Source organism: Engystomops pustulosus, chromosome 6 (assembly GCF_040894005.1).
Source record: "Engystomops pustulosus chromosome 6, aEngPut4.maternal, whole genome shotgun sequence".
In the NCBI taxonomy this organism is placed as follows: Eukaryota; Metazoa; Chordata; class Amphibia; order Anura; family Leptodactylidae; genus Engystomops; species Engystomops pustulosus.
In genome coordinates this window covers 172,601,687-172,623,313 of record NC_092416.1, presented here as the reverse complement: position 1 = coordinate 172,623,313, position 21,627 = coordinate 172,601,687, and the positions used below count along the sequence as shown (strand labels likewise).

The 21,627-nt window shown below is 39.9% G+C and overlaps 2 non-coding genes and 2 pseudogenes across 2 annotated transcripts; all 4 read left to right on the top strand.

Annotated features, from left to right (window-relative positions):
* Positions 1 to 250: 250 nt before the first annotated feature.
* On the top strand, positions 251 to 440 carry LOC140066311 (U2 spliceosomal RNA). Its single transcript, XR_011848206.1, has one exon. It is a non-coding gene; the product is annotated as a U2 spliceosomal RNA (small nuclear RNA).
* Positions 441 to 6,290: 5,850 nt separating this feature from the next.
* Positions 6,291 to 6,515, top strand: LOC140066325 (U2 spliceosomal RNA; annotated as a pseudogene).
* Positions 6,516 to 12,174: 5,659 nt separating this feature from the next.
* Positions 12,175 to 12,370, top strand: LOC140066336 (U2 spliceosomal RNA). Its single transcript, XR_011848219.1, has one exon. It is a non-coding gene; the product is annotated as a U2 spliceosomal RNA (small nuclear RNA).
* A 5,952-nt stretch (positions 12,371 to 18,322) lies between these two features.
* LOC140066352 (U2 spliceosomal RNA) lies at positions 18,323 to 18,493 on the top strand (annotated as a pseudogene).
* Positions 18,494 to 21,627: the final 3,134 nt, after the last annotated feature.

Here is a 21,627-nt window from a genome sequence, read left to right as displayed (position 1 = left end):
TACCGGAGGTGGAATCCTGCCCTAAAACAATAAAAATACCAGTTTAAATTTAAAATTGGAAAAAAAAAAAATATATATATATATAAAAAAAAAAAAAAGTCTTGTTAAGATTACTGTTAAGAACAGATTTTCGAAAAAAAAAAAAAAAAAAAAAAAAAAAAAAAAAAAAAAAGCAACGTATAAGACATGTGATGGCTACCCAATAACTCACTAAGTCTCTTTGTATGAGATTGAACGTTGAGTTAGTCTGATGTTTTATATAAAAAAAAAAAAAAAAAAAAAAAAAATCTGTTCTTATCAGTTTAATATCTGATACGTCCCCTATCTGGGGACCATATATTAAATGGATTTTTGGAACAGGGAGATGGAAAAAGAGCTTGCTCTGTCCACTCCACGCATTGACCTGGTATTGCAGTACCTCCAGGACCGGTGCACCCCTTCTTAACTTGGTGAAAAAGATAGAGAAATAAATAGCAAAACTTTGGAAAAGGGAAAAGAAATGGAGCCGAAGTTTGCAATGTGACGTCGACGACGCTCTTGTGCTTTGTCACCTACTCAGGTGTGTTGTGTGCTGTGTCTTTTGCAGGAGGAACAAAGGCTTCTCACTAATTGATTAATGAGGTGCTAAATGGGCCCGACCCGGAACAAAGGAAAAAAAAAAAAAGGAAAAATAAAAGTGACCTAATCGGCGGCCTAATTAATTGGAGCTAATTGGATCATGATTAGTCTGGAGCCGTCTACTTGAATCGAAGACACCTGCAGGTTGAGATTTGGCTGCTTCCTCCTCCACTGCTAGCAGTCACAGTCTGAGAAGGTGCGAACGACCGAAGGTAAGCTGTAGCTATCAGCGTGTGCTGGAGCGAGCGTGCTTGTCCCCTCACACCGTCCAGCGGCTGTGTCAAGAGAAAGGAAAAGTGATCTCTGAGCCGTCAGGCAGGCAGTCGGTCGGTCAGACTGACTTGACAAATGAGTTGTTGTGGGGAGGGTGTAGCAGCGGGCGGCTGGCAGATGAAGTGCAGACGCCCGCTCGCTCGGCCCCCCTGCTGCTTTGCGGGGGAGGTGCCTGTTGGGGGCGGTCCTATGCAGATTAATCGTCCCCACGCAGAGGACTGTGTGACTTGCAGAGTAGGTTTTTCGCCTCCTGGCGGTGTCTCCTCTCCGTGAGCAGTGCTGAGAGTTCTGAAGGGGGCCCGGTCTGGGCGAGCTATGGTCGGTATCGCTTCTCGGCCTTTTGGCACGATCAAATTTGTGCTGGAAGGTCAGAGTCTGCTCTACTTCGGTGAAAAGTAAGCCCTCGGCCTTGTTTCTTAACTGAAACCTGCTGCTATAGGGGGGAAGCTTCATAGTCCGAGTAGAAAAGACTCTTTCTTGGTGACGGTGGACCCGGAGGATCTGGACGGCTGGACGCTTCAACGGAGAAGGGATTCTACGGTGCAGTGGAAGGATCGGAAGGACCCCGGGAACGCTAATCCATTTTCAAGAGGCGATAAGAAGGCTCATCAAAATCTTCGCTGACTGCAGGAACCTTTTTTCTCTCTGAAGATTTAAAGACGAGAAAGGGTTGAAACCTGTTATTGAGAAGATGGCATCCAGAAGCCAAGACGATTCGTCTGATTATTTTTCAGTTAATTTTACTTTGGAGAAGACTCTGCGTTTCTGGGTTGTACCAGAACAAATATACAACAAAGATGCAAACTTTATTTTTCATCAAATTTTGGCACCAATGATGAAATTGGAACCTAAACATTTTATTTGCGTTCAGAGCTACAGCAAGAGAGGTATCATTGATGTAACTCTAACGGAGGATACTTTGTGTGAGAAGGTTTTCCAAACCTATACAAAGACTAAGCACCTGGACGTGTGGAAAGGGATTGAAGTTTCTCCAATCTACCAGACCCTAACTAAACTTATCACGATCCAGATGTATAGTCCTTTCATCTCGGATAAGGAGGTGGAAGACTTTCTTGCACCCTATTGCGAGAAGATTGTCCCCAGGAAAAGGTGCGAAACCTCTTTCGGCGTTTGGAACGGGAAGAGGCTTTATTTTGTTACCCTTAAAAAAGACCCAGACGCCTATGGCGGGGTCATGCGACCTCCACCCTTCTGCTACATAAGAAGGGTGAGAGGAAATGTTTTTTTTTCCAACAGGCCGGATTATTGCCGGAAATGCAAGGCTTATGGGCACGACACTGGAGTGTGCGATGTGTGTAAGGAGTGCCCTGGGACCCCGCATCAAAGTAATGATTGCCCGAAAAATAGAGAAGAACAATCGGAAGAGAGTTCTGAATCTCCTGAACAGGAGCAAACAAGTGTCCCCCAGGAGGATGTGAGTAAGCCGTCAGAAGACCTTCCGGCTGGTGAAGATGGGGACGAGAAGAATGTGGAAATGGAGGAAAACATCGTGGTGAGCGGTGATATAGTTGAAGAAGTCGCAACTGCGGCATCGGATACTGTAGTTAATTTTTTGAAGAAACAGGTTGAGAGCCTAGATAAGGAACTTACCGTGGTGGAGCCATCTCAGTCATCCTCGGTGTCCGGGACGGAATCTGAAATCCCGTGTGCCCAACAGCCGATGGACACCTCGGGTAAGTCGCGGAAGAGACCTAAAAAAGATAGAAAAGAAGAAGAAGCATCCTTTACTAACCCACAGGAATTTGAACTTCTGGGTGACATATCATCTAGCGGCTCGGATTCCGAACATTCAAAATTAAAAATAGGAAGACCTCACAAGGGCGAGAGGGAGAGCCCTCAGGATCATGAAAAAGGATGATTCGGTGCACATCCCTGAATACTCAGGGCCTAAACAACAAGTTCAAAAGAGCTGCTTTATATGATTTTTTTAAAAACCAAAATAATGACTTTATTTTTTTACAGGAAGCTAATATTGAGAAAAAAATGTCCTATAGTTACCTTGGAGACTCATGGGATGGTAACTACATCTTCTCAGGAGGAAATGAGACCAAGAGTGACGGTGTAGCTTTCCTATGTAACAAAGATTGGAAAATTATTAATTCTGAAGAGATCTACCCCGGCAGGATCTTATCGGTCACTGTGGAAAGGGAAAGCCAAAAAATCAAATGCTTCTCAGTCTACGGACATACATGCAAAGAAAAAAGGATGGAGTTATTTGAAATTTTAAAATTGTTTTTAGTTGGCACAGACCCTATAATTATTGGTGGTGATTTTAATTGTCATTTGGACGGGAGGAAGAAGGAGAAGTCCGCTACTTTTGTTTTAAATATTCTTGCAGATTTGGATCTTAATGATGTGTGGAAATCCTGTGGAAGCAGTGAGGAATCCAGAATCACTTGGCAAAGTGCAATAGCTGAATCTCGGATCGACTATTTTTTCTCCTCAAAGCACTTTAAAGCCACAAATTTTAAAACAACTGTGAATGGTTTTTCTGACCACAAGATAATTTCATGCACTTTAAATTTAAACCAAAATGCTTTTAACAAAAAACCTTCTCATTGGAAGCTAAACACTAAAATTTTTAACGATTTGGAGGTGTGCAATAGATTTAAAATTCTTTTTAAAAGACTGGAGTTGAAAAAACCTTTTTTCAGTAATTTATCTGTATGGTGGGACTTTGCCAAAGTTGAAATAAAGAAGTTTTTTATCAAACAAAGTCAAAGAAAAGCAAAGGTAAAGAAAATGTTTTATAATAAGTTATTTACTCAACTTCAGTGTTTTTATTCTTTTAAAAAGATGGGCGTGAATGTGGAGAAAGAAATTGAAGACACCAAGTTCGAGATCAAGAGGCTTTTAAAGGAAAAAGGTAAAGAAATTATTTTTAATTCTAAAGTTAAAGTTCTCGAAGAAGATGAAAAATGTACCAGTTTCTTTTTTAAAAAAGTATCCGGAGGTAAAGATTTTATTGACGAGCTTGATGGAGAGAAGACAACACCCGGTAAACTCGGTAAAGTAAAAGACTTTTATTCTAATTTATTCAGTAATAAATCTTGTGATCCTTTTTTAAGCGAATATTTTTTAGAGAATGTTGACACTTGTTTTAATGAAGAAGATTGTTCTATTTTATCTAAGAATTTGACAAAAGAAGAAGTTCTTAGTTCTGTGAAGAGTTTTAACAATTTAAAAACACCTGGAAAAGACGGTTTACCTATTGAGTTTTATAAGTTTTTTTGGAATTGTATTTGCACATCTTTTTTTGAAGTCCTTTTAGAAATTTTATCAACAGGAGCGGCTCCAGATTCGTGGCAGGAGGGCCTGATTGTGCTTCTTTTTAAAAAAGGTAATAAAAACGATCTTAAAAATTGGAGGCCAATTACGCTTTTAAATACCGACTGCAAAATTTTCGCAAAGATAATGGCCAACAGATTAAAAGGCACCATTGCTTCTGTCATTCATCGGGACCAAACATGTGCAATACCAGGTAGGAGAATTTCGGACTCTTTGCTTTTAATTCGGGACATTCTCTGGGATTTTAAGGATAGAAGTCAGGATCTCGCTGTTTTAAGTTTGGACTTTGAGAAAGCCTATGACCGAGTGTCTCACGATTTTTTATTCCAAGTATTGAAGAAGATGGGTTGTCCGCAAGTTTTTATCAATTTTATCCGGATCTTATATAATAAGTGTTTTAGCGAAATTTCTGTGAATGGTTTTTTATCAGAGAAGGTTTTTATCAAAAGCGGTGTGAAACAGGGATGCCCGCTATCACCAATTTTATTCGTGTGTGCTCTTGAACCATTGCTTTGTGCCATCAGAAAAGACAAATTGATAAGTGGTGTTTTTATTCCTGGCAACAAAAATATTCCTGTCAAGCTAATTTCATATATGGATGACGTTACACTGCTCGCCCGGGACATGAAGGGAATAAACCGGATAACCCGGGTGGTGCAGTGGTTCCAAGGAGCGTCAGGTTTTAAATTAAATATGGAAAAATCGAATATTTTATTATGTGGGAATTTTAAACTTGATGAAAACTGTCTTTTTAACAAAGTGCAAGAAATGAAGATTTTAGGCATCTTTTTTTCAGAAAACTGTGGAGCCATCAAGAACTGGGAGTCTCTCCTGGAAAGAGTTAAGAAGAAGGTTTCTTTCTGGATGCTGAGGCAGCTAAGTATGGATGGCAAGATTTTAATCGTTAAACAAGTTTTACTGCCTATGTTTTTATATATTTCCATGATTTTTCCCCCCTCCAACCTGTTTTTAAGAAAGTTTATAAAAATATGTTTTAACTTTCTGTGGGGTAGCAAAATGGAAAGATGCAAGAGAGAAGAATTATGCAAATCTATTTTTAAAGGAGGAAGAGCTTTCCCAGACCTGAGGAAATTTTTATATTGTAAATATTTGGCACTTTGTATAAACACTATTTTAGGACCGGATTTTAATTTGAAAAGTTTTACTCTGTACAATTGTGGTTTTTTAATTAAGAAGTATAAGTGGGCGAACCTGCCCTTGTCCTGTCCGTACAGGTGGATCCCTGCTGGTAATTATATTGTTTTAGAAAGAATTATTAGAATGTACCATTTACAAGATGTCAGCACGGAGATTTTAAAAGACCACAAAAAGATTCTTCGCCTAATTGATGAGAAAGTGGTGTGCAGCCCAGTGGGGAATTTTAATGGAGATGTATCAGAGGAAATTTGGAAGAACATTAATTTTAATTTATTATCCAACAAGCAAAAAGAGCTCCTGTGGTGTGCAATAAAGGACTGTCTCCCCACCAGGGAATTTCAGTACCGCAGGAGACTCTCTAGGTCTGAAAAGTGCCCAAGGTCGAATTGTTTACATAGCGAAACACCAATGCACGTTTTTTGGGACTGTGTCTTCGCCCAAAATGTCTGGAGAAAAGTGAGTAACCTTTTAAAAATTTTAACTAATGTCCGCTTTTTAGACTTTAATGTGATTTTTTACGGATTGAAGATAAAAAATGAAGATTTTAAAGTTGCTTGGATTTTAATCACATGTGTAAAGATGGCGTTATGGAAAACAAGAAACATCTCCATTTTTAGAAAAGAAAATGTTTGTGAAAATGACTGTTTAAAGTTGTTTTTAAGCTATTTATTCTTGCATTTTTGGAGGGATAAGCTATCTTTAGGAGTTCAAGCAGCTAAGAATCTATGGAAGCCGGACATTTGGAACTGCACTTTACGGTAACAACTTGTTTTTTCCTTTTTTTACTTATAGTTTTTTCTCTAAAATTATATAAGAATTTAAAAAAATTAAAAAATATATAGAATACTTTATTATTTACTTGCATTATCTGTGATGAAATCTTGATCTCTTGTTGTGGAAGTCGTTTTTTTCTGCAAAAAACAAAAGACATTTTTCCATTTTGACTTGAGCATTGAGATAACTGAGATAAAAAAAAAAAAAAAAAAAAAAAAAAAAAAAAAAAATCTGTTCTTATCAGTTTAATATCTGATACGTCCCCTATCTGGGGACCATATATTAAATGGATTTTTGGAACAGGGAGATGGAAAAAGAGCTTGCTCTGTCCACTCCACGCATTGACCTGGTATTGCAGTACCTCCAGGACCGGTGCACCCCTTCTTAACTTGGTGAAAAAGATAGAGAAATAAATAGCAAAACTTTGGAAAAGGGAAAAGAAATGGAGCCGAAGTTTGCAATGTGACGTCGACGACGCTCTTGTGCTTTGTCACCTACTCAGGTGTGTTGTGTGCTGTGTCTTTTGCAGGAGGAACAAAGGCTTCTCACTAATTGATTAATGAGGTGCTAAATGGGCCCGACCCGGAACAAAGGAAAAAAAAAAAAAGGAAAAATAAAAGTGACCTAATCGGCGGCCTAATTAATTGGAGCTAATTGGATCATGATTAGTCTGGAGCCGTCTACTTGAATCGAAGACACCTGCAGGTTGAGATTTGGCTGCTTCCTCCTCCACTGCTAGCAGTCACAGTCTGAGAAGGTGCGAACGACCGAAGGTAAGCTGTAGCTATCAGCGTGTGCTGGAGCGAGCGTGCTTGTCCCCTCACACCGTCCAGCGGCTGTGTCAAGAGAAAGGAAAAGTGATCTCTGAGCCGTCAGGCAGGCAGTCGGTCGGTCAGACTGACTTGACAAATGAGTTGTTGTGGGGAGGGTGTAGCAGCGGGCGGCTGGCAGATGAAGTGCAGACGCCCGCTCGCTCGGCCCCCCTGCTGCTTTGCGGGGGAGGTGCCTGTTGGGGGCGGTCCTATGCAGATTAATCGTCCCCACGCAGAGGACTGTGTGACTTGCAGAGTAGGTTTTTCGCCTCCTGGCGGTGTCTCCTCTCCGTGAGCAGTGCTGAGAGTTCTGAAGGGGGCCCGGTCTGGGCGAGCTATGGTCGGTATCGCTTCTCGGCCTTTTGGCTCAGATCATGGCATGCCCGGACTGAGTCAGGAGGTCGAGGGAGTGCCATTGTGTGTTTTGGTGGCATACTACCCCGTTCTTTGACGGAGCGATCGTTTTTTGAAATCTGTGACGCAAGTCGACAGTAGAAGATGGCGGGATTGAAGGATACTATCCGCTTTGAAGTAGACCCTGAGGACCAGGCACGGAACAGAATGATGTATATCGCAAAGGAGATCCTGATGGAAAAATTGGGCTTCAGCAAGACCGAATTCTATAGTATCAATGAATACCCCAAAAAAGGTACTTATGAAATAACATTTACTGATAATGGCCGTTGTCTATTTGCATATGGGGAATTGATGAGGATGAAGAGGGACCCTATGCTGGTAGGGATTGCTGTGAAACCTCTGTTCGCTTTAGTTCAGAGGGTGTTATATGTTCATGTGCATAACCCATTCACGGACATACAATTGATTGAGGCCTTCTTAAGAAGATATTGTTCCGAGGTAAGGAACGGTGAAAAACTTACCAACCAGCTCGGGGTGTACAATTGCAAGATGCGATTTTCTGTAAAGTTCCGCCTTGATCCAGAGGGGGTGGGAGGCTACATGCACCCACCGTCGTCTTTCTCTGTGGCGGGATTTAGAGGAACCATAATGTATACCGGACAGCCCTCGTACTGCCGGAAATGTTTTCAGTTCGGCCATTTGCAGGAGTCATGTTCCAAAGGTCTGACCTGCCGGAACTGTAAGAAGCAGGGTCACACTGCCGGTGGATGCCCGATGGGTCGGAGATGCGACCTGTGTGGAGATCCTGATCATTTGTATCGAGATTGTCCAGTGGCGAGAAGTCGAAGAGAGGAGGAAAGGAAGGCGGAGAAGGAGAGAGCCAAACATCTAGCAGAGGTCCTCATCAGACAAGAAAAAGAGGAAGTGGAGAGAGCTGCTTATGCTGAAAAATTAAAAAAAGATGAGGAAGAGCTTATGCAGCAGGAGGAAATTGTTAGTGCCTTTGTGGTGAGTCCCGCATCTCCTGGGGAGGTAGCGGAGATGGTAATGGAGCTGGAGGAGAAGATGGTGCAGGGGGAAACCTCTGTGTCAGCGTCGAACCCCTCTAACATTGTGGAATACCCATCCTCGGGAGAGACTTCCCTTTCTAAGAGGGAGGGTGGTGGGGCTTCAACGTCTGAGGAAGAGGGAGAGGGTGAGTTTGAGAAGCCGCCTGGTCGGAAGGTCGGGCAAAAGAAGCGAAGGACTGAGAGGAGTCCGGAAGAATCTGAGGTTGAGACCAGCAATAGATTTTCGTGTCTGGGAGAGACGTGCGTGGACTCTTTGGAAAATCGCTGAGAGATTCATGGACCCCTGTTTTGTTCTGTAAATAACACATTCCTAGTAGTCTTACAGTAAGCTCACTTAATGTGAGGCTGATAAGAAGTAGGACGAGACGCACTGCCATCTTTAATTTTCTGGAAAATGTTGGTAGTGATATTATTTGTCTGCAAGAATGTGGTTTGAATGAGACTGGGTGGGCGGAGGAGTGGGTGTGGGGAGAATCTGTATGGTCGGGTGGTGGGTGTAAGAATGATGGTGTTGGGGTTCTGTTAAAAAATAGGGGGATGTGTATTGAGAAGTATGTGGTAGTGGAAGGGGGGAGGGGTATTGTTGTTTATGTTAAGTATGGGAAAATAAGCTTTAAGTTAATTAATATATATGCGCCGGTTGCCAAAGTGGAACGTATTGATTTTTTTGAAAAGTTAAAGTTTTTTGTTCAGGGGAATATCCCTACTGTTTTGGTTGGTGATTTTAATGTTGATATTACAAAGAATGAATATGATTTGTCAGGGAAGGTATTATGTGATATTTTGGGGGACTTTAGGTTGAAAAGTGTGTCAAAAGTGTTAGGGGGGGGAGATAGGTGTACTTTTTTTTCTGATCGTGGGGGTATTATGTCGTGTCTAGATTATGTTTTTGTGTCATCGTCGTTTGAATGTTTAAGTTATAATCAAGAAGGTGTGGCCTTTTCAGATCATGAGATGATAATAGTGAGAGTGAAAGTAGGAGGAGAATTGAGAGGGCGAGGGACTTGGAAGCTAAATGTGTTGTTATTAGAAGATGATTGGGTTAAGAAGGAGTTTGCGAGAGAATATGCAAGATGGGTGGAGTATAAGCGGGAGTTTGCCAATATTCTGGTTTGGTGGGATTGGGTAAAGAAAGAATGTGCTTGTTTTTTTAGGAGAGTAGGTATGAGAAAAGCGAAAAAGAAGAGAGAAGAGTGGGTTCGTTTAAACGCACAGTTAAGGTTTCTTTATTTGTTGAGGGAAAGTGGAATGGATGTGAGTTTGGATGTTGTTAGTGTTAAAAAGAAAATCCAGAAGTTTATGGATGAGTTGGGTAGAGGTATTATTTTTAGGTCTAAGTTGGAAAAGATGGAGGAGGACGAACGATGTTCGAAGTTTTTCTTTAAGAAGGTCTTTGCGAAGAAGCCTTTGATGGAGACAGTTTTGAGAGAGGATGGAACTGAGGTGAGTGGTGATGATGTAAGTAATGAGGTTGCAAGTTTTTATGACTGTTTGTATGAAAGGAAGTGGAGAGATGTGACTTTAGAAAGTGAAGTTTTGAGTGTAATTGAGCAGAAGGTAAGTGAGATAGATAAAAGCGTTATGGTGAAAGAAGTTAGTATGAAAGAAGTGTGGGAGGTGGTTAAAAGTATGTGTGCAAATAAGACGCCTGGGTGTGATGGATTGCCGGTTGAGTTTTATCGTTGTTTTTGGGAAGTGATTGGAGAGGATGTTTTGGGTGTGTGTCAGTATATGTGGACCAACGTGTGTGTGGCTGACAGTATGAAAGGAGGGATGGTTGCTTTGATTCCAAAAAAAGGGAATCTGAAAGAATTGAAAAATTGGCGACCAATAAGTCTTTTAAATTGTGATTATAAGATCTACGCAAAAGTGATTGCAAATAGGATGAAGAGTGTGATTGTAGATGTTGTGAGTGCGGAGCAATTTTGTGCTGTACCTGAAAGAAGAATGCATGAGTGTTTGGTGTTATTGAGAGATGTGTTGTGGGATTGTAAGGAGCGTAAGAAAGATGTGTATGTAATGAGTCTGGACTTCGAGAAAGCGTATGATAGATTGGCGCATGATTTTTTATTTAGTGTGTTGGTGCAAATGGGCTTTCCGTCTGAATTTGTGGAGCGTGTGAGGAGTTTATATGTGGATATTTTTAGTTGTTTTGTGGTGAATGGTGAATTGACAAGGAAAGTTTGGGTACGTTCAGGAGTTAGGCAGGGGTGCCCTTTGTCACCCATTGCTTTCATATGTGCTATTGAACCGTTATTGTTGATGTTAAAAAGAGATAAGATTGTTCGTGGAGTGCAAATACCAGGTGGTGATGGAAGAAGATTGAGTGTGTTTGGGTATATGGATGATGTATGTTTGGTATGTGAGGATGTAAGTGCATTGAGAAGAGTGAAGTTGCTTGTGTCCTTTTTTTGTGGAGCATCTGCGTTTAGGGTAAATTGGAACAAAACTGAGTGTAAGGTGTTTGGGAATAATAGGGTGAGTGAGGACTTGGGTGTGAGGGGGGTGAATGGATCAATTAAAATATTAGGGATTAAGTTTAATGATAGGATGGATGGGGGTGAGTGTTGGGAGGATGTTAGAATAAAAGTTGAGAATAAATTGTCTATGTGGCGTTTGAGGTCTTTATCATTTACGGGTCGAATAGTGGTGATTAAGAACGTTATCTTACCGATTTTGTTGTTTGTTGCTTTAGTTTTTCCTCCTGGGAAGTTGGTGCTGAAGAGGATGGACCGTATTCTTTTTATGTTCTTCTGGAACTCTAAAATGGAAAGGGTTAAAAGAGAAGTGGTTAAGTTAAGCAAAAAGAAAGGCGGGTTTGGTTTCCCAAACCTGGAGGTTTTTTTGGGTATTAATATTGTCTCTTTTGTGTTGAGAACGTTGGAGCGTGGGGGTATGACAGGAAGTATGTGTAGGTTTGCGAGTGGAAATCTGTTTTTAAGGTTGAAGTGGTGTGCAAGGGATTTATCTAGACCGGTAGCTTTCTGTAGTGCAAAATGGTATGAGTGGGTAAGTATGTTTGTGCATAAGTATGAGTTGGAGAGTGTGGAAAGAAAGGTATGGAAAGATAAAAAAATGATTGGTAGGATGATTGAGAGTAGAGAGAAAATGTGTGATATAAATGGAATTAGGGTGAATGATGCGGAGAAAGTTTGGGCAATGATTGGAATTGATGGAATGTCAAATAGACAGGGAGACGTGGTTTGGCAGTGTTTACAGGGTGCACTGCCTGTAAGGGAATTTATGAGAGTGAGGGGTGTGTGCAGGTCAGAAGAATGTCCAAGAGAGGAATGTATGGGATGTGAGAGTATTGTGCATGTGATGTGGAATTGTGGGTACGCAAGGGATGTTTTGAGAAGATTAGGGCCGTTGTGTAAAGAATTGACGGGTGTGAGTTTTTTGACCTTTGAGATTTTTATGTTTGGTTTAGGTATGTGTGGAAGTGCGCAAGGTAGGGTGTTGTGGTTAATGTTTGCTTGTGTTAAAGAAGCTTTGTGGGATGTAAGGAATTTGTATGTTTTTAGAAAGAAAGCTGTAAGTGTGGATGATTGTGTAAGGATGATATTAGGGAAAGTTTATGTAATATACTTGTGGGATAAGAGAAAGGGGGTTGATGCTGAAGGGATTTGGAAGATCAAAAAGTGGGTGGAGTTATGTAACATATAGATATATTTTGATTTTTGTTTCTGTGTTGTTTGTGGTGGAATTGTTTTATGTAATTTGCTTTGAGTTTATAACGGACCGAGAATGATGAACGATCTTAGAGCTGGGGTGAAATGCCCAAAACGTTCAGAAATTGTAAGATCGTACTGATGTGGTTCGAAAAAAAAAAAAAAAAAAAAAAAATCTGTTCTTATCAGTTTAATATCTGATACGTCCCCTATCTGGGGACCATATATTAAATGGATTTTTGGAACAGGGAGATGGAAAAAGAGCTTGCTCTGTCCACTCCACGCATTGACCTGGTATTGCAGTACCTCCAGGACCGGTGCACCCCTTCTTAACTTGGTGAAAAAGATAGAGAAATAAATAGCAAAACTTTGGAAAAGGGAAAAGAAATGGAGCCGAAGTTTGCAATGTGACGTCGACGACGCTCTTGTGCTTTGTCACCTACTCAGGTGTGTTGTGTGCTGTGTCTTTTGCAGGAGGAACAAAGGCTTCTCACTAATTGATTAATGAGGTGCTAAATGGGCCCGACCCGGAACAAAGGAAAAAAAAAAAAAGGAAAAATAAAAGTGACCTAATCGGCGGCCTAATTAATTGGAGCTAATTGGATCATGATTAGTCTGGAGCCGTCTACTTGAATCGAAGACACCTGCAGGTTGAGATTTGGCTGCTTCCTCCTCCACTGCTAGCAGTCACAGTCTGAGAAGGTGCGAACGACCGAAGGTAAGCTGTAGCTATCAGCGTGTGCTGGAGCGAGCGTGCTTGTCCCCTCACACCGTCCAGCGGCTGTGTCAAGAGAAAGGAAAAGTGATCTCTGAGCCGTCAGGCAGGCAGTCGGTCGGTCAGACTGACTTGACAAATGAGTTGTTGTGGGGAGGGTGTAGCAGCGGGCGGCTGGCAGATGAAGTGCAGACGCCCGCTCGCTCGGCCCCCCTGCTGCTTTGCGGGGGAGGTGCCTGTTGGGGGCGGTCCTATGCAGATTAATCGTCCCCACGCAGAGGACTGTGTGACTTGCAGAGTAGGTTTTTCGCCTCCTGGCGGTGTCTCCTCTCCGTGAGCAGTGCTGAGAGTTCTGAAGGGGGCCCGGTCTGGGCGAGCTATGGTCGGTATCGCTTCTCGGCCTTTTGGCTAGACCAAGTGTGGTTGCCTTGTGGTTTCCGTGTGAGGTTTAGTCAATTGGTGTTTGTGGGTGCTCCCTCATCTCGGCCTTGGGAGGATCGGTTCTGGTTTTATTACCGGACCTAAACCTCCCTTGCTGCTATTTGGGGTGGGGGAAATAGTCCCCAAACAACGGGAAGAGATCCAGTGTCGCACCTGTAGTGGGTGTTTTTTCCTCTTAGGTCTGGGATTTCGGTTGCTGGCGTGAGCGGAGTCCTGGGTCGTCTTCGGTGGAGCCGTGGATCCTGAGGCGAAGGAGGAGGAGACGAATCCAACGTCGAGGGGGAAACATATTCACCGGAGGAGAGGAACCTTTGCGTGATTGTTGTCTGTCGCTTACCTTAGAGGAGGAAAGAAGAAGGAGTTATTCTTTTTCTATTATTTTTCTTTTTTTACACCATCCGCAAAGATGGAAGATGGTCAAGACTTTCCTGGAGATAATGATCCAGGAAGAAGGCCTGATTTTTTTTCTGAGTTTTTTCCTTTAAAGGACACTATTCGGTTTTTCATAGAGAGAGATCAGCGTGATACAAAAAACGTGGATTGGATCTTTAGAAACATTTTGTCTCCCATTTTTAAGTTGAAAAGGGAAGACTTTTTTTGTGTTCAGACTTTTTATAATAAAGGTGTCCTGGATGTGACGCTGGAGGACAACGCGAGATGTGAAAAAGCGTACAAACTCTATGAAACAAATAGAGATTTGGATGTTTTTGTTGGCCTAAAAGTAAGGCCACTTTTTCAATTAAATTATAAGGTATTAACTATTTCTTTTCAAAACCCTTTTGTTACAGATTGTGAGGTGGAGGCTTTCCTTCTTCAATACTGTTCCTATTTGAAGTTTAGAAACCTGGGACGGACAGGATTCGGGGCATGGAATGGTAAGAGGGTTTACATGGTCAAATTTAAAGAAGACCCGAACGAACCTGGGGGCATAAAGAGGCCGGCGCCCATTGTTTTCGTTAATCGGAATAGGGGTACTGTTTTTTTTTCTTTAATGCCCCCATACTGCTTTGAATGTCGTGCTTATGGACATTCTGTGGTGACATGTCGGATCTGCAAGGAGTGTGCGGGTCCGACACATCAAGAAAGTGAGTGTCCTAGGAAAAAAAAAGAGGGAGAGAATGGTAAGGATGAAGAACGTCAATCCGACCAAAGCAAAGAAAGTGAGGAGGGAGAAGTGGTGGATGAAAATGTAGAAAAACAACCTGAGGGAGAAAGAGAGGAGAAGGCTGATGAGAATGTTGGTTTTGAAAGTAAAAAGAAAAAGAGGAAAAAAAGTAAAAAAGTGAAAAACGTGGTATCTGGTAGTGAAGAAAGCCAGGATGAGGAAGGTGTGGAAGATACTGGAGTGGAAGATGCTGGAGTATCTGTGCCAGAGACTGTGTTGTCATCTGGATCTGGTATGGAAAAAATGGATAGTTCAAAAACTCTTAAGAGAGGTGCAGAAACAAATGAAGAAAAAGAGGATGAAGTAAAGAAATCTGCAATTGAAGTAATGTTTGGGCCCATAAGCCCAGACTCCTTTTCATCTACAGATTTACAGATAAATTTGGATCTATCTGATATTGCTGATTCCATTAGTGATTATGGATGAAGGAGTTTAAAGCCATATCCTTGAATGTTCAAGGATTTAATAACAAAAGGAAACGTAATGCTTTTTATGAGTGGTTAAACCTTGAAGATGTTGATTTTTGTTTTTTGCAAGAATGCAATATTAGGAAAGGAGTAGATTATTCTTTTCTTTTAAATGGTTGGAATGGATACGGCCTTTTCTCTGGAGCTAATGAAGTTAAAAGTGATGGCATTGGTTTTTTGTGTAATGCATCTTGGGAGATAGTAAATTTTAAGGAAATATACCCAGGAAGAATTTTGTTAGTTGAGGTTAAAAAAGAGAATTTTAAGATGAAATGTTTTTGCATTTATGCGTATTGTGAGAAAGCGAAGAGAATAGAACTATTTGAATTTTTAAAATTATTTATGGACGGAACGTGTCCAATTCTAATTGGTGGTGATTTTAATTGTCATGTTGATATGGATCTTAAAAGAGATAGATCGGTAAAAATTTTGAAAGATATGGTCTCAATTTTTAGTTTACAGGACATATGGGTAGAATGTGGAAAACAAGATAGTGAGAGGATAACTTGGAGAAATTCGTTCAGTGAATCTAGAGTGGATTATTTCTTTTGTTCAGTAGGTTTTAAGTGTGTTTCCTTTAGTTCAAATTTAAACGGTTTTTCAGATCACAATTTTATTAGATGTGTTGTTTCTTGTGGTTCAGAAAGTTTTATGGGGAAAAAGTCTACCCATTGGAAGTTAAATACCAATATTCTAGAGGATATGAAACTTAAAGATGAATTTGGGTGTTTTTATCAAAAAATTGTTCAAAAGAAAAATAATTTTAATTCTATTCTAAGGTGGTGGGATTTTTTTAAAGAGGAAACCAAAAAGTTTTTGTTGAAGTATAGCAAAAAAAGGAGTCAAGAAAAGAAGAAATTTTATGATAAATTGTTTGCGAGGTTACAGGTTTTATATGTTTTTAAAGAAATAGGTGAAGCAAGTGAAAATGAGATCCAAGAAGTAAAGGAAGAAATTAAAAAGGTTTTAGACGATAGAGGGAAAGAATTGATTTTTAATTCAAAAGTGGAATTTTACGAAAAAAATGAGAAGTGTTCTAATTATTTTTTTAAGAGATTAACTAATAAGAAAGATTACATTAAAAAATTAGATGGCGTAAGTGGGTTAAAGGAGAAATTAAAAATAGCAGAAGATTTTTATTCCCTTTTGTTTTCAGAGAAGAATTGTGATAATTCCCTTAAAAACTTTTTTATCGGTATTTTGGAATCTGTTTTTAGCAATGCTGATAGGAGTATCTTATCTGAGAAATTATTAAAAGAAGAAGTTTTTAGTGTTATTAATGGTCTTTCAGTTAGGAAAACTCCAGGTATGGATGGCCTTCCGATAGAATTTTACAAATGCTTTTGGGATCTTATTAGTGATGATTTTTTACTTGTTTTAGTGGAAGTTTTTAACTCATACATATTACCTGAATCTTGGCTCGAAGGATTGATTATTTTATTGTTTAAGAAAGGCGATAAAGAGAAACTAGCCAATTGGAGACCTATTACATTATTAAACTCTGATTACAAAATATTCGCAAAGATTCTTGCCGATAGACTGAAAAAAGTAATTAGTAATGTAATTGGGATCGACCAAACGTGTGCTGTCCCTGGTCGTAGAATTTCTGACGCTTTGTTTTTAGTTAGAGATATTTTATATGATTTTAATGATAGGGGACGTGGATTGGCGCTGATTTCATGCGATTTTGAAAAGGCATACGATAGAGTTGCCCATGTGTTCTTATTTGAAGTTTTAAGAAAATTAGGTTGTCCTGTAAGTTTCATAAAACAGATTGAGAGTCTATATAATAACTGTACTAGTAAAGTTTCTATTAATGGTTTTTTTACAAATGCTATAAGTCTTAAATGTGGTGTTAAGCAAGGCTGCCCGTTGTCCCCAATTCTTTTTATTTGTGTTTTAGAACCGTTACTGCAAGCTTTTAGATGGGATAAAGTGATTAGGGGTGTTTTTATTCCGGGTAATAATAATATTCCTGTGAAAGCAATTGCATATATGGATGATGTAACGGTGTTGGCGGAGGATATGCCTAGTTTTAATCGAATTGTGAGGACTCTTAATATGTTTTGTAGTGCATCCGGCTTTAAGTTAAATTATGATAAGACTAATGTGCTTTTAATAGGTAATTTTAAATTAAATACTGATTGTTGTTTTAAAATAGTAAATGAGTTGAAAATTTTAGGTATCTTTTTTTCCAGTAATGGTGGTAGTATTAAAAATTGGGAGTCTCTGTTGGAGAGAGTTAGGAAAAAAATAGATTTTTGGAAAACAAGGCTTTTAACTTTAGAAGGGAAAATTTTAATTATAAAACAGGTCTTAATGCCAATTATTTTATATGTATCTTTAATCTTTTTACCCCCGGATAGATATTTAAGAAAAATTGTTAAATTATGTTTTTATTTTCTTTGGAATAGTAAAATGGAGAGAATAAAAAGAGATGTACTTACCAGGAGAAAAGAAAAAGGAGGTAAAAATTGTCCGGATATTAAGAGGTTTTTATATTTAAAATATTTGGCTTATGTTGTGTCAATTTTAAAAGGTCCAGAGTCTAATTTAAAAAACATGGTCACGTATAATTGTGGGTATTTTATTAAAAAATATAATTGGTTTCTAGTATCATTAAAGAAGCCCATTAGGGGTGTACCGGCAAAAGATTACATTGTTTTAAAACGCATTTTAGAGATATACAGTTTGGAACAGTTGGATTTTAATGTTTTATCGGACCATAGGAAAATATTGAAATTTATAGAGGAAAAAGAGTGTTACGTACCTATTAAAAATTTTAGTGAATCTAGATTAAAAGAAATATGGGGTAACATGTGTTTTAATGAATTGACAAATGAAATGAAAGACTTAATATGGATGTTAGTAAACGATTGTCTTACAACACGTGAGTTTCAATATAGAAGAGGTCTAAGAAGAAATGATTTTTGTCCGAGAACAAGTTGTGGTGATTGTGAAAATCCAATGCATTTAATGTGGAATTGTACTTTTGCACAAAAGGTTTGGAGGAGAGTAAGTATTTTAATTTCTTTTATAAGTGACCTAAGACTTTTAGAATTTGATACTCTGTTTTATGGAATAGGGATTAAAAAGGAAAATTTTAGAGTTTTATGGATATTATTTTCATGTACAAAGTTAGCCTTGTGGAAAACGAGATGTATTTTAATTCTAAAAAAAGAAGAAATATCTGAAGTTGAATGTATGAAATTATGTCTCAATTATTTATATTTATTTTTCTGGAAAGATAGAATGCATTTAGGAGAAGAAGAAGCTGAAAGAATATGGAAACAGAAGTTATGGGGTAAAACATTTAAGAATGTTTAATATGTATGTACTTACCTATTTTTTTTGTCTTATGATCTCAATTCGATGATGACTTGTCTTGATAACCTATAAAAAAATATAACAATACATGTTTTTAATGTTGTGTTGTTCAAGACTTGTATACTGAGAATTGAAAAAAAACAAAGAAAGAAAAAAAAAAAAAAAAAAAAAAAAAAAAAAAAATCTGTTCTTATCAGTTTAATATCTGATACGTCCCCTATCTGGGGACCATATATTAAATGGATTTTTGGAACAGGGAGATGGAAAAAGAGCTTGCTCTGTCCACTCCACGCATTGACCTGGTATTGCAGTACCTCCAGGACCGGTGCACCCCTTCTTAACTTGGTGAAAAAGATAGAGAAATAAATAGCAAAACTTTGGAAAAGGGAAAAGAAATGGAGCCGAAGTTTGCAATGTGACGTCGACGACGCTCTTGTGCTTTGTCACCTACTCAGGTGTGTTGTGTGCTGTGTCTTTTGCAGGAGGAACAAAGGCTTCTCACTAATTGATTAATGAGGTGCTAAATGGGCCCGACCCGGAACAAAGGAAAAAAAAAAAAAGGAAAAATAAAAGTGACCTAATCGGCGGCCTAATTAATTGGAGCTAATTGGATCATGATTAGTCTGGAGCCGTCTACTTGAATCGAAGACACCTGCAGGTTGAGATTTGGCTGCTTCCTCCTCCACTGCTAGCAGTCACAGTCTGAGAAGGTGCGAACGACCGAAGGTAAGCTGTAGCTATCAGCGTGTGCTGGAGCGAGCGTGCTTGTCCCCTCACACCGTCCAGCGGCTGTGTCAAGAGAAAGGAAAAGTGATCTCTGAGCCGTCAGGCAGGCAGTCGGTCGGTCAGACTGACTTGACAAATGAGTTGTTGTGGGGAGGGTGTAGCAGCGGGCGGCTGGCAGATGAAGTGCAGACGCCCGCTCGCTCGGCCCCCCTGCTGCTTTGCGGGGGAGGTGCCTGTTGGGGGCGGTCCTATGCAGATTAATCGTCCCCACGCAGAGGACTGTGTGACTTGCAGAGTAGGTTTTTCGCCTCCTGGCGGTGTCTCCTCTCCGTGAGCAGTGCTGAGAGTTCTGAAGGGGGCCCGGTCTGGGCGAGCTATGGTCGGTATCGCTTCTCGGCCTTTTGGCTCACGATCAAGGCATGACCGGACGTGGGTTGAAGGTCGAGGAGGCGATCCCTGGGTGAAATACCTGGTTTTTTTTTCCTTGCAAGAGGAAACCTTTTCTGTAACCGTTGCCGCGGTTGACAGTTTTTTTTTCCTGTTGGATATGGAGCAAAACTCGCTGAAGAATACCCTTCGTTTGGAAGTTTATCCCGAGGATGTCGTGAGAAATGATTACCATTTTCTAGTGAAGACAATCATCATGGAGAAACTCGGTGTGGATAAACTGGAAATCTACAGCATAAATTCTTATAGAAAGAGGGGAATGCATGAAGTGACTTTCCACAAAGAAGCCCGGTGCCTGGACGTTTTTGAAAGGTTGGTGGCTTTTCGGAATGACCCTCTTATGGCTGGAATTAAGGTAACCCCTTTATATGCAGAAAAAGAAAAATCGATCATTGCACATGTATATGACCCATTTACCCCTGTAGAAGATTTGAGGATTTATTTATCTAAGTTTTGTAGCTCTGTCCGAGGGGGTGAAAAACTGGTCAATGACTTGGGTATCTATAAGTGTAAAATTAAGTTTTTTGTTAAGTTTAAACGCGACCCTACTTGTATAGGTGGTTACTCTTTTCCGCCAAGTAATTTCTCATTTGGCATTTATCGTGGCTACTTTATGTATAACGGAATGCCATCATATTGTCGAAAGTGTTTCTCTTTTGGGCACGTAGAAGAAGGGTGTCCGCATACTTTAGTTTGCCGTAAGTGTAAGCAAACGGGCCATGATGCCGCAACTTGCAAAGCAGGAAAACACTGTGATTTATGCGGAAGTCTGACACACCTGTATCGGGAGTGCCCGGAATTGAAAAAGAGAAGAGAGCAGGAGGCTGAGGAGGAGAAGCAAAGACAAAAAACATATGCAGAAGTCCTGAAGAGAAGAGATGAAGAGATGCAAAGGAAAAGAGAAGAGGCAGCAAAAATCCTGAGGCAGCAGGAAGAGAAGGAAAGAATGGAAAAAATGGAAGAAGGTGATCTGTCTGAGATGGAGGATCATGCAGAGATGGAGGAAGTTATATCCGAAATTGAAAGTGAGAATGAATCCCATCCTTCAGATGCGGGGCATATTGAGCCTTATCAGTCAGACGGGACTCAGTCGTGTAAAAGGGAGGGTGGTGGGACTGAGCCTGAACCTGAGATCAGTGATTATACAGACGAGTCATCTCCTCACCCGCAGAGGTGCACTTATGAAAAGAAATTTAAAAAAAGTAGAAAAGATGAAGAAGAATCGGGTGACTGATTTAAATTTGAGAAGAAGACGATTGGCTAATCTATGGGTTGTTGCGCAAAGATTCTTGGACCCAACATTTAGTTTAAAGTTTGACTTTTTCTTTTGATGTTTTTTGGTTTTTTTTTTTCCCTTTTTTTCTCTATGTCTTTTGTTATCGCTTCTCAAAATGTGAGGATGCTAGTAACGAAGAGCCGTAGAACGGCAATTTTTGATTTCCTTGGCCAAGAAAAGGCAGATTTATTTTGTTTGCAGGAGTGTGGGGTGCGTGAATGGGTGAATGAGGATGAATGGAGGTGGGGAAAAATGTTATGGTCGAGTGGTTTTGACTCAAGGAATAGTGGGGTGGGTTTTTTGTTTAAAGGGAATAGTTTGGTATTAGAAAGTTATGTTGTGATTGAGGAGGGTAGATGTGTGATGGCTGTATGTGACGTGAATGGGGTAAGAGTGAAGATTTTTAATGTTTATGCGTCTGTTAATAAAAATGATAGGGTTATTTTATTTGAAAAAATTAAATTGTACTTACCTGGGAGAATGCCGGTGATCATGGTTGGGGACTTCAACTGTGATGTAACAGGGGAGGGCCTCGACGTGTCTGCAAAGATTTTGAAAGACATGTTAGTTGATTTTAGTTTATATAATTTTCAAAAAAAATGTGGTTTTGATTTAAAAACATATTATGCGGATAGGGGTGGGATAAGTTCTAAAATTGATTTCTGTTTTATTTCTGATCATTTTGTTTCCTTAGAATATTGTCAAAAGTCGGTTATGTTTTCAGACCATGAATTATTGTTTTGTAGTATGAATGTGATAGATGGGAAAATGTATGGAAGAGGGGTATGGAAGTTGAATGTTTGTTTGTTGGAAGGGAAGGAAGTATGGGAGTTGTATGCAAAAAGTTACAAGAAGTGGGCGTGTTTGAAAAGTGAATATGTAAATATTTTGGAGTGGTGGGATGAAGTGAAGAGAAGAACAAAGTCTTTTTTCTTGAGGAGAGGAATACGTAAGGCTGTGGAGAGAAAGAGAGGTTTTGTGATGTTGAATGAACGTTTGCGTTTTCTTTACTTGTTGCGTG